This window comes from Aulostomus chinensis, chromosome 20 (assembly GCF_037954235.1).
Source record: "Aulostomus chinensis isolate RoL2024-O1b breed Wild chromosome 20, RoL_Achi_v1.0, whole genome shotgun sequence".
In the NCBI taxonomy this organism is placed as follows: Eukaryota; Metazoa; Chordata; class Actinopteri; order Syngnathiformes; family Aulostomidae; genus Aulostomus; species Aulostomus chinensis.
The window spans coordinates 21,400,921-21,414,620 of record NC_141339.1 but is presented as its reverse complement, the minus strand read 5'-3'; the positions used below and the strand labels follow the sequence as shown (position 1 = coordinate 21,414,620).

The 13,700-nt window shown below is 45.0% G+C and overlaps 1 protein-coding gene across 2 annotated transcripts in view; it reads right to left on the bottom strand.

Moving 5' to 3' along the window:
• The window catches only part of runx2b (RUNX family transcription factor 2b), a 75,668-nt gene extending 67,976 nt beyond the window's left edge, over positions 1-7,692 (bottom strand). For both annotated transcript variants that reach the window (XM_086190417.1, XM_086190416.1), the window contains exons 1-4: positions 7,637-7,692; positions 7,442-7,483; positions 7,187-7,324; positions 2,150-2,310 (exon numbers count right to left, since the gene is read on the bottom strand). The gene's annotated coding sequence lies outside the window, so the exon portion shown is untranslated. The remainder of the gene's footprint in view (positions 1-2,149; positions 2,311-7,186; positions 7,325-7,441; positions 7,484-7,636) is intronic.
• Between the last annotated feature and the right edge of the window lie 6,008 nt (positions 7,693-13,700).

The following is a 13,700-nucleotide window of genomic DNA, read 5'->3' as shown; positions in this document are numbered from 1 at the left end:
AATCGTGTAAAAACGGATCGAAAGCAATTAAAAAGACATGCCGAGTGACGGAAAACACACGGCCTGCGTTCCCGAAAGAGGTACTCGGTGTTCTTTACAGTCGGGACATTCACCGCATCTGAACCCAAAAGAGGGGGACAGCTGACAACAGCGTATCCTCCCTCCTTTGTTAAATGTCGGGTGGACACAGTGACTTGAGGTGTCGAAATGAAAGTTGAAAAAAAAAAAAAAAGGTTATCTGCTATGCTAGCTGTAGAGTAGCTGAGCTAAGATTAAAACTTCAATTTTGCTTCAAAGGAAACGATGACCCCACCTCCTTTATCATAGCTTGATATATTACACTCCTGCTCACTTGTATCGGCTTTATTAAAAATTCCAAATGTGCAGTGCAGAGCATCCACTGTGGCTCATTTAAAAGTTGAAAGACTTGTTTCAGCCAGAAGTTTCTTCAACTTCCGGACTATATAGGTCAGGGAAACCTGCCAAAAGGCTTCCTGCATATTGGCCACATATGTTATGCCACACATCCCTGACTGACATTTGATGTTCTGTACCTCTCTATTTTCACTCCTCTCATTCCTCCCACATCTCTTTGGGCTTTTCTCACCTCTGTGTTCCTCTGCTAGTTCTCCCCCCGTTTCTTTCTTTGGATGGTGATGGGGGGGAGGGGATTAATCCAACCGCCATATGGTTGCCATCCGCGCAGATCTCCCAATAATGGTGGATGGACAGTGTAGGCTAATCACAATCTTTGATCCTCCACGAAAACCCTCGCGTGGCTCTGATTTCCCTGCATCACTGCCACGCTGAAATGAGAAGGCCCCCGCTTTCTCTGGAAGTCATTTCGGACTTATTACTTAATCCTCAGCGTATCCCCATTGTCTTTGCAAGCATTGGAAATGACTAGAGGCTGTGCTTCTGTGCAGGCAGCGGTGCGGCTATTTCTCCTAACTGTGCCGCTTTGTTGGCCAACTTTGTGCCTTCACGCGTTCTTTCCACGCCAGCCAACTCTTGATGAGAGCTTTAATTTGATGTCGTTAAGGCTGTATGGTTTCAACTTTGCCATTTCTTTGGCTTATAATAGTCAAGGCTTTTTTTTTTCCCCTGTGTGAACTCAGAGCTTGTTTGGGTGATGTCCTAAAATGGCCTCCAGATTTACTGGTGAGTTTTTTTTTTGTTTTGTTTTGTTTTAATTTGAGCCAAAGCAGAAACATTACTCAGCCGCAATTACTATCGCAGTTGACGTCGCCCCTGCTCGCTAAGCACATCCGAGGTGTGTAGTGAATGCAGTACTTTTAAAAAATGCACAACTTTAGTGTGTGACAGTGTCGTCTCTGTAAACTGAAACTGCACACCAGCCGAGCTCAGGATTGTCACCCGGACAATCAGCGACACCTCAGCAGTAATTAGAGTAAGACTTGGAACATCAGTCACGTCCATGTTCTAGTGACTCATGACCCCTTTAGAAGAGCATGTGTATACACACGCACACACACACCACCACCACCACATTATACACACACACCTCAATGCCGCCTGTGCACACGTGGAACCAGTCAGCAGACACTGAGAACGGGCTGGTCTTAAGTAAAATCTAGAGGCTTTGAATGGATGATCTGTTTACAGGCAGAAGAAAGGCAAGCTATCAGGTTGCCAGATCTGGAACACATTGATGTTGATGCTACTCCCATTGTCAGATGAAACTGTGGATCTTTTTGATATACAACAGATGATTCACAGGATTTATTCAACCACTCCGACAGGCTACAGGGAGATCCAGATCCGGGTGATGCGCATGAGCTGAAGGTTGCGTGTGTGTACTATTCAGTAGTCGTGTTTTCACTTAATTGTCAAGACAATTTTAAGACAAACTTCAGCAAAAAAAATAAATTGTGACGTAGCATATTTCCATTAGTTGAATTTAAGCAAGTAAGACGAGTGTATGATTCCAAAACCAGAGGAAATGTTGCGCCAGGAGTGCACCAAAACAATCGCTAGCGCCCTCTCAGAATCCTCCAAAAAGATAAACCAGTGTTGCATGTTTTTTCCCCCAAAAAATTTTCAGGAGGCAAACATTTGTGTGCACGTTGAAAAATGAATACAAAAGAGACTGTTGAGCACTCAATGGAGAGCTGTTATTCGCTGTTACCTTCCTCAGGCCTCCCAAGTGCTGCAACGACCCGCTTGTCTGAAGCTTGACCCTCCATGGACCTACAGCCAGCAGGGACAAGCCCATCTGCAGCATAGAAGGGTCACCGCTGGTTCATCTGGGGAGGCTCCCCCATGAAGACAACGGCCATTTCTTCCTTCCTGAGGGGGAAAAAATAAGGCTCGTTACCACTCAGTACATTGCCCAGCTTTAAATGAGGATAAATGGTTGGAACAACCTCATCGTACACCCACGGGAGCAGCAGAACAACAGTTGGAGACCTGACCACCCTGAGGCTTCCAGTGCCTCGTCTCACAGAGCTAGCGACACGTTAGCGAACTTAGCCTAGCCACTGGCGGTGCAAGCGCCATCTGGGGAGGCAGTTTCAGGGGGTTCAGGGCTTAAAAGTTTTGGGAACCACTGAAGTAGGTGATGCACCATGCTACACATGGCTGTAACAAACTGACTAGAAGGATCACCTTTGCCATCTGCAGCTTTCTCAAGTGAGAAACCGAGACGCCTCGTGGAATTCCACGTAGCCGTCCCATGCTAATATCCGCCATGTTGTTTGCCGTCTTAACAAAGAGTTTGAGAATAAAAACAAGCACCTGGTTAGTCCTGCTCGTATAATACGTCACCTCGTCAGAGCTTAAACAACAACAACAACAAAATTCAAGACTTCCATCTGCAATTTTGCGCACTGTCTTTTTCACAAAAAAACTCAAGCAAGGGTAAAAACCTATGCAAATTTGAGGGACATTTCTTGATTTTTTTCCACCATCAACCATTTCTAACGTGACACTCCAAACTATGTGTTGATGGAAACATTGCTACTGACTAAATCCAGCCCCATTTTATTGCTGGTGCTGGTGTTTATTTCAAAATGGCCTTGGATAATTAAAGGGACGATTTTAATTGGAAATTCACACCATAAATTTTGCAACAAATAAAACCCCAACGGACATAAAACTCTGATGTGAAGTCCTCCAAGATCAAATTAAAATTTTTGACAGTTCGAGCGAGTCCAAGCCACCAGTCCCTCTTAACTGTCGGCCCCGTCACAGGCAGATTCACACACCCTTGAGAACTGGAGGCTAGTCTGCTAGTGCGTGCGTGTGTGTGTGTCAGCTTTTCTATTTCGGCCTAGTTTGAGGCACACCTTTGTGTGTTGCTATGAAGTAAATGGATATTTTCCTCAAGGATACCTCACAGCAGAGTTTGTGTGTTCACCAGGAGCTTTCAGTGCGTGGTTGGAAGACAGATTGCGCTGCAGACAGATTTCTGGTTTAGCTCTGGGTTTGCCTCCCCCCCCCCCCCCCCCCCCCGCTACTGGCCAAAACTATGCCGATGAAAGTTTGGAGTGTAACAAAGTGATTAACTGAGCCTGAGCTTTGCCATATTTCTCCTGCTGGGTGGCTACCTAATGGCCATATTAACGCTGATTCAATTTTCTTTTTTTTTTTCTTTCATAGAGGCGCTTCATTATAGCGGGGACATTCCTGACTTTTATGACACAAAAGCGGGAAAACACCCAGCTTGACAATTACAGAGGAAAACGTTTGAAAATGCTGCAGCGACTCGACAGTTTCCCAGGAAATGGGTGGCTGCTACTGCTGCTGCTGCTGCTGCTGCGTGATTCTTTGTCTTTTTTTTTTTCTTTCCCCCCTTAATCAAACAGAAGTTGTTTTATTTTTAAGAGCTGTTTGTGAACATTTGCGAAATGAGAAACGCAGACCATATCCTGTTATTGAAGGCCGGGGTGTCTCTATTGGCCGGTGAGGCGGCAGCGGCACATAGCAGCGTGGATCCCTGCGTATCAGGGCAGCTCGGTGAAGGGGCAGCATGTTTAGTCATACATTAGGGCGAAGGACACTTAAGTGCTACCTGATGTTAGCAGGAGTGCATGTGGACACAGTGGGGTTTTTTAGGCGTGCCTCAGAAAGTATGCACAATAATTTTGCCATTTACTGCGGTCTCGTGATGGTGCGCTGCCGCTGTTATATTGGTTTGGAATGTACTATTCTATTTTGGAGTGAGCCCACTCAGTGGGTTGTGGACCACTATGGCCACCGGCCCGCTCATGACTTTTACAACAAAAGCTTGATGATTGGGTCTGAACCACCCGACAAAGTTGCCTTTTTGACGTAGGACATTTTTGAGGCGATTGTGTCAACAGTTCTACACATCCTTTATAAAGAACTATGACGGACATTGAATTTCACCGCCGTGTTTTCCCAAACTCTATTCAACAAATTACCCTGTTGGGATTTCCAAGGTTTCCTGTTCAATCGTTCAAAAACAAGCAGAGACCGATACAAATGATAGAATTTAATTTCTTTCCTTGATTGCAGTTTGACTTCAATAAATCTTGTGTATGAAGACAATCCTCATCCTGTGGCTCCCCCCCCCCCCCCGTTCATCTGTGTGAATGGAGCTTGTAATTACAGAGCAGAGCAGTTGTGTTTAAATTGCAATACAGTTTTCAGTTTTTCACATAAACTGTCAGAAGCTTGAATCTGAAACGAAGCAAAAATAAGCAATATTTCTGTGGAGAGTCCCTGCCAATAGGCCGCACAAAATAACAGCTCCCCATCCAGGCCAACTGCTGTGGCGGCCCTGTTTATTTTTCTGGACAGAGTTCATCGACGGAATTTCAGAATTAACTGACAGACTTAAAAATATTTATTGAAAGGGCACCATTGCAAAATGAACTTCAGAAAGAAAAAAAAAAAAGAAAGAATCAAAAAGCATCCATCATCGCTGCTCGGCGAGTCTATGAGCGCGCTGCAGCTGTCATTCCGTTTCCACTCGCGTAAGATTAAATAAAGAGCGGGCTGCAAAAAAAAAAACAAAAAAAAAAAACCAACCCCTCTAAACTCTGAAGTCTCCAACCCTCTGGCGCTCAATTTGACTGACCACTTGTCAAACTAACAAAAAATGAAAAAAAGTGTCCTAATAAGGACTTTCCACCAAATTCGGAGCCATTACTAATTTAAATAAATGAGCCCATACTTCATCCTCAGTTGCACATATGAGTTGCGATGACTAATTCTGTACAGTTGAAACCGTGCGTGATTATTGCGCCATCATGCAGCGTCAGTAATAGAAGCTGCAGTGGTTCTAATGGTGGTGTAGTTAAGCTTTAAACCTCAGGAGCATTTCATATGAACTGGCTTTGATTTGGGGCTTGAATTGGATGGGGGTGTGTGTGTGTGTGTGTGGGGGGGGGGGGTAATAATGAGAGGCAGACAAGCGAGGGAGTGCAGCCACACAAAGGCCCCGTGCCTCTCTGAGGGGTCTGGCTGCCTGGCTGTCCCAGGGCCCTGGGCTGAGGTTGAGACTGAGGCTACAGGGTTGGGGTTTCACGGAAGACGGAGCAGCATGGGGGTTTAGTAATGAAAGGCCTGGATGGATGAGGAGAGTCAGAGGCGTGTCATCCTCTCCTGTAGCCTGACCCTCACCCTCAGAGATTAGTTCATCACAGAGTAGGGCTTAGGGAGCGCAGGAGAGGAGGCGCGGGCCGGAGCAGCCGAGGGACTGCGGAGGATGGGCTGGGGCGAAGATGGGACGCGGGGCGGGGTGGGGTGACTCGAGGTTGTGGCGGCTCCTTTCTAAACAGTGGCTCCCAAATATAGATTCTTCCACCGTTTGAGCACTCAGTCATGAAAAGGACGAAAGATCTGGAGTTTTATGCAAGGTTAAAGTTTGCTGTCGCCTCCCATCTAAATAAATTAAACAGAACTCTAATAAAGAAATAAATAATAGGTTTAAGAGCGATGACGCAGCCTAATACAGTTGCAATAGAGTTAGAACTTCAACTAGAGCTGATTTATTTGAAGTGGAAGGGAAGTGCTTAATACGACACACATGGTTTCAATAGATAGCAAAGCTCCATGCCATGAATCGGAGGAGATGTGAGCCGGACTATAAAGGGATCTGTCAGTGATAACAAAATGAAATAAGACAGACACAAGGAAGCAAATATAAGTCAGTTCTCCAACAGAACAGTTTGGGTTTACTGTGGTAACAATGTACTTCAGTCATCGCTTCAGTAACGATGGCTCCCACACAATTCAAATGTTTACACAGCGTTATATTTTCACAGTTTGAAAGTTCTATTTTGACTCATTTGATTGACGTGTAAAAGAAGCTTATTTTAGTCTCTGTTCCATATGGAAGCTTGTGTCTGGGTTATAGCTGCAGAGTCAGAAACCTGCAAAAACACACACACATCTCATTAGTTTCTGCCCATGAACACACGGTGAGATATCCGTGTTTTTGTTTCCTTTTGGGGCCGAAATAAATGTGGTAAACATGCAGATGTAATCTTGGATTGAATCGTTCATCCATCCATCCATCTTCTTCCACTTATCCAGGGTCGGGGCGCGGGGGCAGCAGCCTCAGCAAAGAGACTTCCATCTTCCCGGCTACTTCGTCCAGCTCCTCACTGGGATCCCGAGGCGTTCCCAGGCCAGCTGAGAGACGTGATCTCTCTAACGTGTCCTGGGTCTTCCCTGAGGCCTCCTGCCATTGGGACGTGTCCTGAACACCTCCCCAGGGAGGCATCTGGGAGGCATCCTGACGAGACGCCCGAGCCACCTCACCTGACTCCTCTCAGTGCGGAGGAGCTGCGGCTCTACTCCAAGCTCCTCCCGGAGTGAATCCTTCATTTCCCCCCCCCCCCCCCCACAGTTTGGTTTTGCATCCCTATTAGGAACGTGTGAAAGATTAGCCTACTGTTTGATGTCAACCACTTCGGTTGTCTGGTGGTTAAATAGCATTTAGCTGTTTGTGTCAAGCGTAATCAAGGCTGCTCATTTCGTTGAATATTCAAGGGTGAGTACTCGGCCAAATTAAAAATGCAGAGGAGACACGAACTTGTACCCGTCAAAACAAGACGTATGTAGACTAAAACCAAAAGAGCCTGCAGGAACGTGCAGGTCACTGGTCCTGGTGTTGACATGTCTTTGTCCTCACAAACTGATCTTAAAAGTGCTGCTTCTCTCAAGTAGAATAATTTATGTGTCAATTACTCACCATTAGAAGTCTTGAGCTTGTGAATATTCCCCCCTGCGTGACCTGTCGGTGAATCCGGACTTTACAAAACTAAAGATGAGCAGTAAAACTACCAGTAAGTTCCCCGGCACACCACGAAAGCATCCGGTGAAGACTCCTCTGAAAGGTGACAATTTAAGGAAGACCCTCCTTCACGTTTGTACTGTTACACACATTCACAACTGGTAGCTGATAAAAAAAACACACACACATACACACACACACAAGGTACTCAACTAGTGGCCCCAAAGTAGCTGTGGAGGGGATGAAGGTGGATTACTGTACAAGAGGAAGAAATAAAGAAGAGGTTGGCACTGATTAATGGGAGGATTTGTACTTCAGTGAAATGTAAACCAAAAAAAAATCCAGCCCTCAACAACAACATGCAAATCTTCCAAACGATCCAACAATCGCAAAAGCGGAAAACCCAACTAGAAACTCCAGTCTCCATTAAGGGCACAACCAGAAACAGGTGGGGGAACTGCAGGGCCCAGAAGCAGCTGACTGGGGAAGAAACACCAGGAAAAGGCCTGATGAGCAGACAGACACAGGTGGCCACAGGAAGAAAGGAGGGAAAAACGCACATAGACAGGAAGGAAATCACACAAGGGAAGTACTTTCAAAATAAAACAGGAAACGAGACAAGCTTAAGACAGCAATACAACACTGGCAAACTAAGATTGCAAGGAGCGCAGAAGACATGCTGCATTTATTATCATTGCTCACTGCATTACACCCTGTGACTTTATTATTTTGGAACGTGAGAAATCTGGTCTTGACAAACAGAAGACGCCTATTTTATGTCACATCATGAGGAAGGCATTTCAATATTTGCATGGAAGCCACATCTCATGTGACAAATAAAGAACAAAAAAGAAGATCTGACAAAAGTTTAAAAATGAAGAGGGAGATTGAGTGTCTTCAGGAAAGTAGAGGAGTCGGTGGTGCAGCGTACGACAGACGGAGGGAGCAACAACACCAGTTCCATCTTTACGATCGTGTTTGCAATTATCCGCCAATCTCTTGCTCACAGAAATCTAGTTACATCCACAAAATAGCAAGAAGGTTGGCGTTTAGCTGATCTAAAGAAAAAACAGCTACCATTACAGTCTTCCTGTTCAGTCTGCCCAAGGGGGGGATTGTGGGAAGTGTGGTTCTTGAAACAAAGTGCAGATTTTGTCGACAAGCTATCTCAACCAGCTTTAACCTGACATACATCATCTTCGATGGTGTGGAAAGCCAGAGGAAAACCCACGCAGAGGGAGAGCTGAGGATGACCGGAACTCAAACCTGAGACTTTCTTGCTGTCAGGCACCAGCGCGCCCCACTGAGTCAGTAACTTTCTGGGGATAAATCAGCTTCTCTAACCTTTAGGCTCCAGCGCACAGCTCTCCCAGTCATGCTGAGGCATCATTTCACAGACTTCTACTGGATGTTTATTTTTCTTCTGCTTTATAGGCATGGTTTTCTTTGTTTGTTTATTTTGGGGATTTTGTGCAAGTTACCAGACCAAAAAAAAAAAAAAAAAAATCAAAGACAGAGGGCGAAAGAGGGGGAAACAGAAAGAGGGAGAACTGTGTGACGGAGTGGGAGTCCTGAGGTGAAATGCTGACATATGGACTTTCCTTATGTTCTAGAAAGTTCAGCAGGCGTTGTTGAGACTACGGAGAATTGCTTTCCTCGTTTGTGCTCTGGAGGAACTGACTGATCACCAGCCAGTCTGCTCGCTTTCGTAAGACAGTTGTCTCTGTAGTTCCCTGAACCGGACCAAAGCCCTTGGTGACTAAACAAATGGAATAAATTACCCAACTGGAGTGAATTATAGAGTTTCCCCCTAGAAGTTACTGGCATTTATTATATTACAAATGCCTTTATGTTAGTGACAGAAATTAAATGGGGAAGTCGTAAATGTGCACTCCCAGACTTATGGCAGCAGCTTCTATTATTCTGTTAGACAGAAATGCTCCTCTGGAAGGGTCAAGCCTTTATGCTCCTGTGTATGTTTATATCAATTTTAACATCTCAGTTATTAGTTCATCCTGGTGATCCCTCAGATTCTTTGCCTTCTGCCACGGATGACATTTCCTACAGTGTCAAACGGGCTCCAGGCTCATGAGGCCTTTGAGTTCAGCTGCTACATCTGCTCTGCATATTCAAGCCGGGGCCTCTTAGTTCTTGGCCTGCTATCAGTGACCCGGCTGCCCAGGCAGAGACCTTAATTGTAATATCCACCAATACAGCTGGTGATTTATGGGAAGGAATATTCAGAAGTGCCTGGTTATGTGATTTATGAATGCATCAGAAACGTCAGTTCGTATTACCGTTACAGTGCAAAAATACGGTACATTTACATCTACACATTGTACACATTAGACAAATATTTTGCTGCTTCTGCCAAGAAGGTTATGTTTTCACCCACATCTGTTGGTTTATTTGTCTGTTAGCAGGATTGCAAAAGCTACCAGGCAGATATTCAAAGGGTTTTTGCCAAGGAGGAACCCAATAAATTTTGGGGCATTTCCATTTAATTTAGCGAAAAATTACATTTCATTACATTGGCCTTGATGGATATCTGTGCTCTCTGCATGCCTCCCTGCAATAACTGCCGATTTTCATGAAACTTGGTGGAAGAGTGTGGCGTGGGCGAAGGAAGACGGCATCAAATACTGGGGCAGATCTCTTCTGTTTGACATGGATACAGTTTTCAAATAACAGATGGGTCCAGGTCAGTTCCAGGTCGTACATTTACTGGGACTTTTCCTGTTAAGGCCCACATTTCTAGACCCGGGGAGATATCTAGCACCAGTTTTATGTGACTGTGAAAGGAGCGATTAGAACATGTAGTGTGAGTTCACACATCCTACTGTATTGATTGATATAAAACACATGCCGTGTCTATGCAGCTCAACAAACGTAGTTCTTCTACAAAGCTGTCCTGAAGCTATTGAACTGTGGGAGACACGAGCAGTTGTACTGATGCAGCAGAGTCTGAGAATAAGCAGCTCAGCAGTGCTGACATCTTAAATAGGCCGCCTTACTGCAAAAGCTGAGTTGGATGTGTCATGCAGTTTGTCATGTGTAACTTTGTAGTTGGCCTGAACCAACCCGTGGGCTTCACTCCAGTTTGGCAGAAGAAAAGTTCTTTTAAAATAGGATGTGCCGTCTTCATGTCCTTTATGTCACCTTACAGCATTTTTCTTTTGGACTAAACTCATTTCTTGTTGGTGGAGTACTGCAATCAGCTTTCTTCTGAACTGAGCTTGGACATGCGCACTCTTGTTATCTTTATACTGGTCATATTTTCGGGAATAGATCTAAAAATAGGTGGGTCCAAGATGTTTTAGGTTTCACTTAGCTTTTCTTCAGTTGAGGCAAAGAAAAGCTGATTAAACTTGCCTGTGGGATCTAAACGAAGCCTCCGCCATGTCCTTCAGTAAGCTCCTAACACACAGTTGCTGAGCCTTTGTACTGCTGTGCTGCTGTGTTGAGGGTTTGTTTGTGTTCTTCAAACAATGCCTGAAACATTCAATTTTTGAGTTAGCGCTAATAAGTATGGAGCAACAGTTACGACACAGTCCTCAAGGCATTTAAATCATCAGAATCCCCACAGAAACGGCTCCGTTCGTGTTGTAGGTGGCCAGAACCAACCAAAGCTACGTAGCGGCTTTCAAAAGCCCCTACGCACTGCTGACACAGCGTAAAAGCGCGCATCACCTGTGGGTTTCAGGGTTCTAAGCTGAGGAGGAGATGGCGTGGAATATATAGGAGCTGTCAAAGTTGTGGCCTGTGTAGAAGTAGGCGTAAACCATAGTGTCAGACCGTGGCGTAGTCCAGGAGTTACTCACTGAGATGCAGCCAACCCTGCAGGCCCTAGGTTTGGAGCTTCAGGGTACCACTGCCCTAAGGTACCGTCGCAGTAAACTACAGTGCAGATTCAACACAGAAGTACAAATCAGGGGGTTAGAAAGAAGGAGAAAACAAAAACAGATGTAAGATGTATGACAACTTAGGGAAAATACCTGTTTAAAAGTGGTACCTTGTACACAAAAGTAAAGTAGGTTATCGTATGCAGTAGCATTTGTCACCGTTTTGGTCAAATTTCAGGTCAAGTCCTTGTATGCTAGTAGTATGTGTATGTGCTGTATGTGCATACAAAGAAAATGTAGTAGTAAATACTCTGTTTATGAAGGCATCTCCTCAGTCCATCGTCAACATTTCTTTTTTGACTCTCAAAGGTTAGAAAAATGAACAAGGGTCAGGCCGGCTGTTTCATCAGCAGGCCGCTACCGACTGAGAGCTACTGTTTGCTAACGCGGCACGGTTTTGTTAACAGCTCTCTACCTGCGTATAAATAAATCTCGCCACACGACTTTGTTGTCTATTATTTTAAGTGTTTCTCTATGAAAGAGCATAACTCTCTCAACAGAGAACCCCTGCTGGTTTACACCACCCACAATGCCAAGCTTGGGTCAAGGAAAAAGTCAGCAAGACAAATTACTGCTGGGAATAGTGAAAAAAGAAGAAGAAGGTATAATTGAGTTACACAAAACAGTACAAAATCAGCATTGCCTCTCTTCCTCCCCCCTGTGTCTAACGATCTTTTTGTCTGTTGACTGCCAATCTAACCTCTGTTACACCCGAAGTTCCCACTGAGTCATATTATTTCCATATTTATGTCGGCGGCAGCCCCTCGCTTTGATCTCCTGCCTTGTTCAGAGGCTGATCCTGTTATGGCTAGTTCCTGTAAATACTTTGAAGTACTCCAGGATTAGAAGACTGTGGACGCAATGAAAAAACAAACAGCCCTTACACAGATTCATTTATAAGACCCCTTAAAAGACAAATAAAAAATCATTTGGTAACAGTAGATGGAAGTTTACTCTGTAATTGCTGGTAATTGTGGAGCCGCAGTTTATGGGTCTTCAGAAAAGTAAGATTCTGACTGATTGAAATTGGACTGTATCTCAGCCACACTCAGAGCTCAGCCTTTGAAACTTGACAGCAGCTGGGGTTCGCACACGTTCCTGTGCGAGACGTGGGCGAGGCTAGAAAATTTCAGTGAATGGGATCTCGCTGAGCATGCACCTTTCAGTTTGACAATGAAAAGATCAGACAGAAACACATTCCAGCGAGGGACTTTTAGATGCTTCGGAAAAAACAAAAAAGCATTTGTGTTAGATGTTTTTTTGTTTTTTTTTTCCCCTTCTTCTATTCATCTGCATTAGTGTGTCAATGCGAAATATCATGTTTTAGATTTCCTAACATTCCTTTAGCAGATATGGAAACATTCCAGTTATGTTGTGAAATACAACAGACTACTTTGGGAAAAAAAATAGTTTCCTCTGAAATAAATGTGTAGGCCTAAAGCCCAGTTCACGATTAAGCAATTATGATGAACAGATGCTCATAATAAGCAGATTCATGAACACAAACAGCGGTGTGGGTGAATAAACCAGGGCGACAGGGAGCAAAGGTGAGGTGACACACTCCTCTTAACATCTTACACCGTCAGCCACGGCAGCAAGACACATGGTGCTCATCCAGCGAGGTTGCCAGGTCTCTTAACACGCAGACATGTGTGTTTGAAGTCTCCAGATGTGCTGTCCACGCTCTTCTGTTGGACAGCAAAGAAACAGGACTGAGGTTCTGAAAGCCACTGAAGGACCAAAGATAAAGAGTGAAGAAGGCAACACACTCGTGATGCTGGCTGCTCCTCATAAAACGCCCACCGTCACCATCAGGTCAGATTTTGCCAGATAACCAGATGGATACGGGACATCTCTGAGAGAAACAGTCGCGACCATTATGGGTGGCTTTTTCACGTAGCCGTCCGTCCACTCCCTCCACCTCCGTATACAGATTCTCACCCCTTTTACTGACGTCATCTCAGAAATGTTTTGGGGTGATTTAGGAGTCCCAGGTCCGAGCAGCAGTCGCACCGACATGACCAGCCTGCCGTCCCCAGAAGAACAAAAAAGGGCGTAAATACAAATGGTGAAAACGTACGACGACAAGCACGTACAAGTCACTAGTGACATCTGGTGGCCAGAGCAATTTTGGCCACAGGAAGATAGGGAGTCACATGACATCAATAAAAGGGGTGAGAATCTTTATACGGAAGTGAAGGGAGTGGATGGATGGATGGATACGGGACAAAGGCGAGTATAACGGTCGCTACTGTTTCTTAGCTGTTTGACCAGATATTTGGATATGGTACCAACACTGACCAGGACCGCTGTACCGGGAGCCAGCACATTATTTCCTGGTCAGAACTTCACCACAGGTGATGACTGGCTGGAAGACCACAACAACGACCACGTCTGGATGTGACCACCGTACATTTTGAGCCGTGATCTGGGCCCTGGCCCTCTTTCGCACACGATGCTGATTTCAGATGGAGTGTTCGGTCATAATTAGTGGTCTCCACATGGCTGGGAACCGACAGATCCGACTTCATCGTGCAATACTGCTAAGGGAGGAATCAAATTGGCCCCTA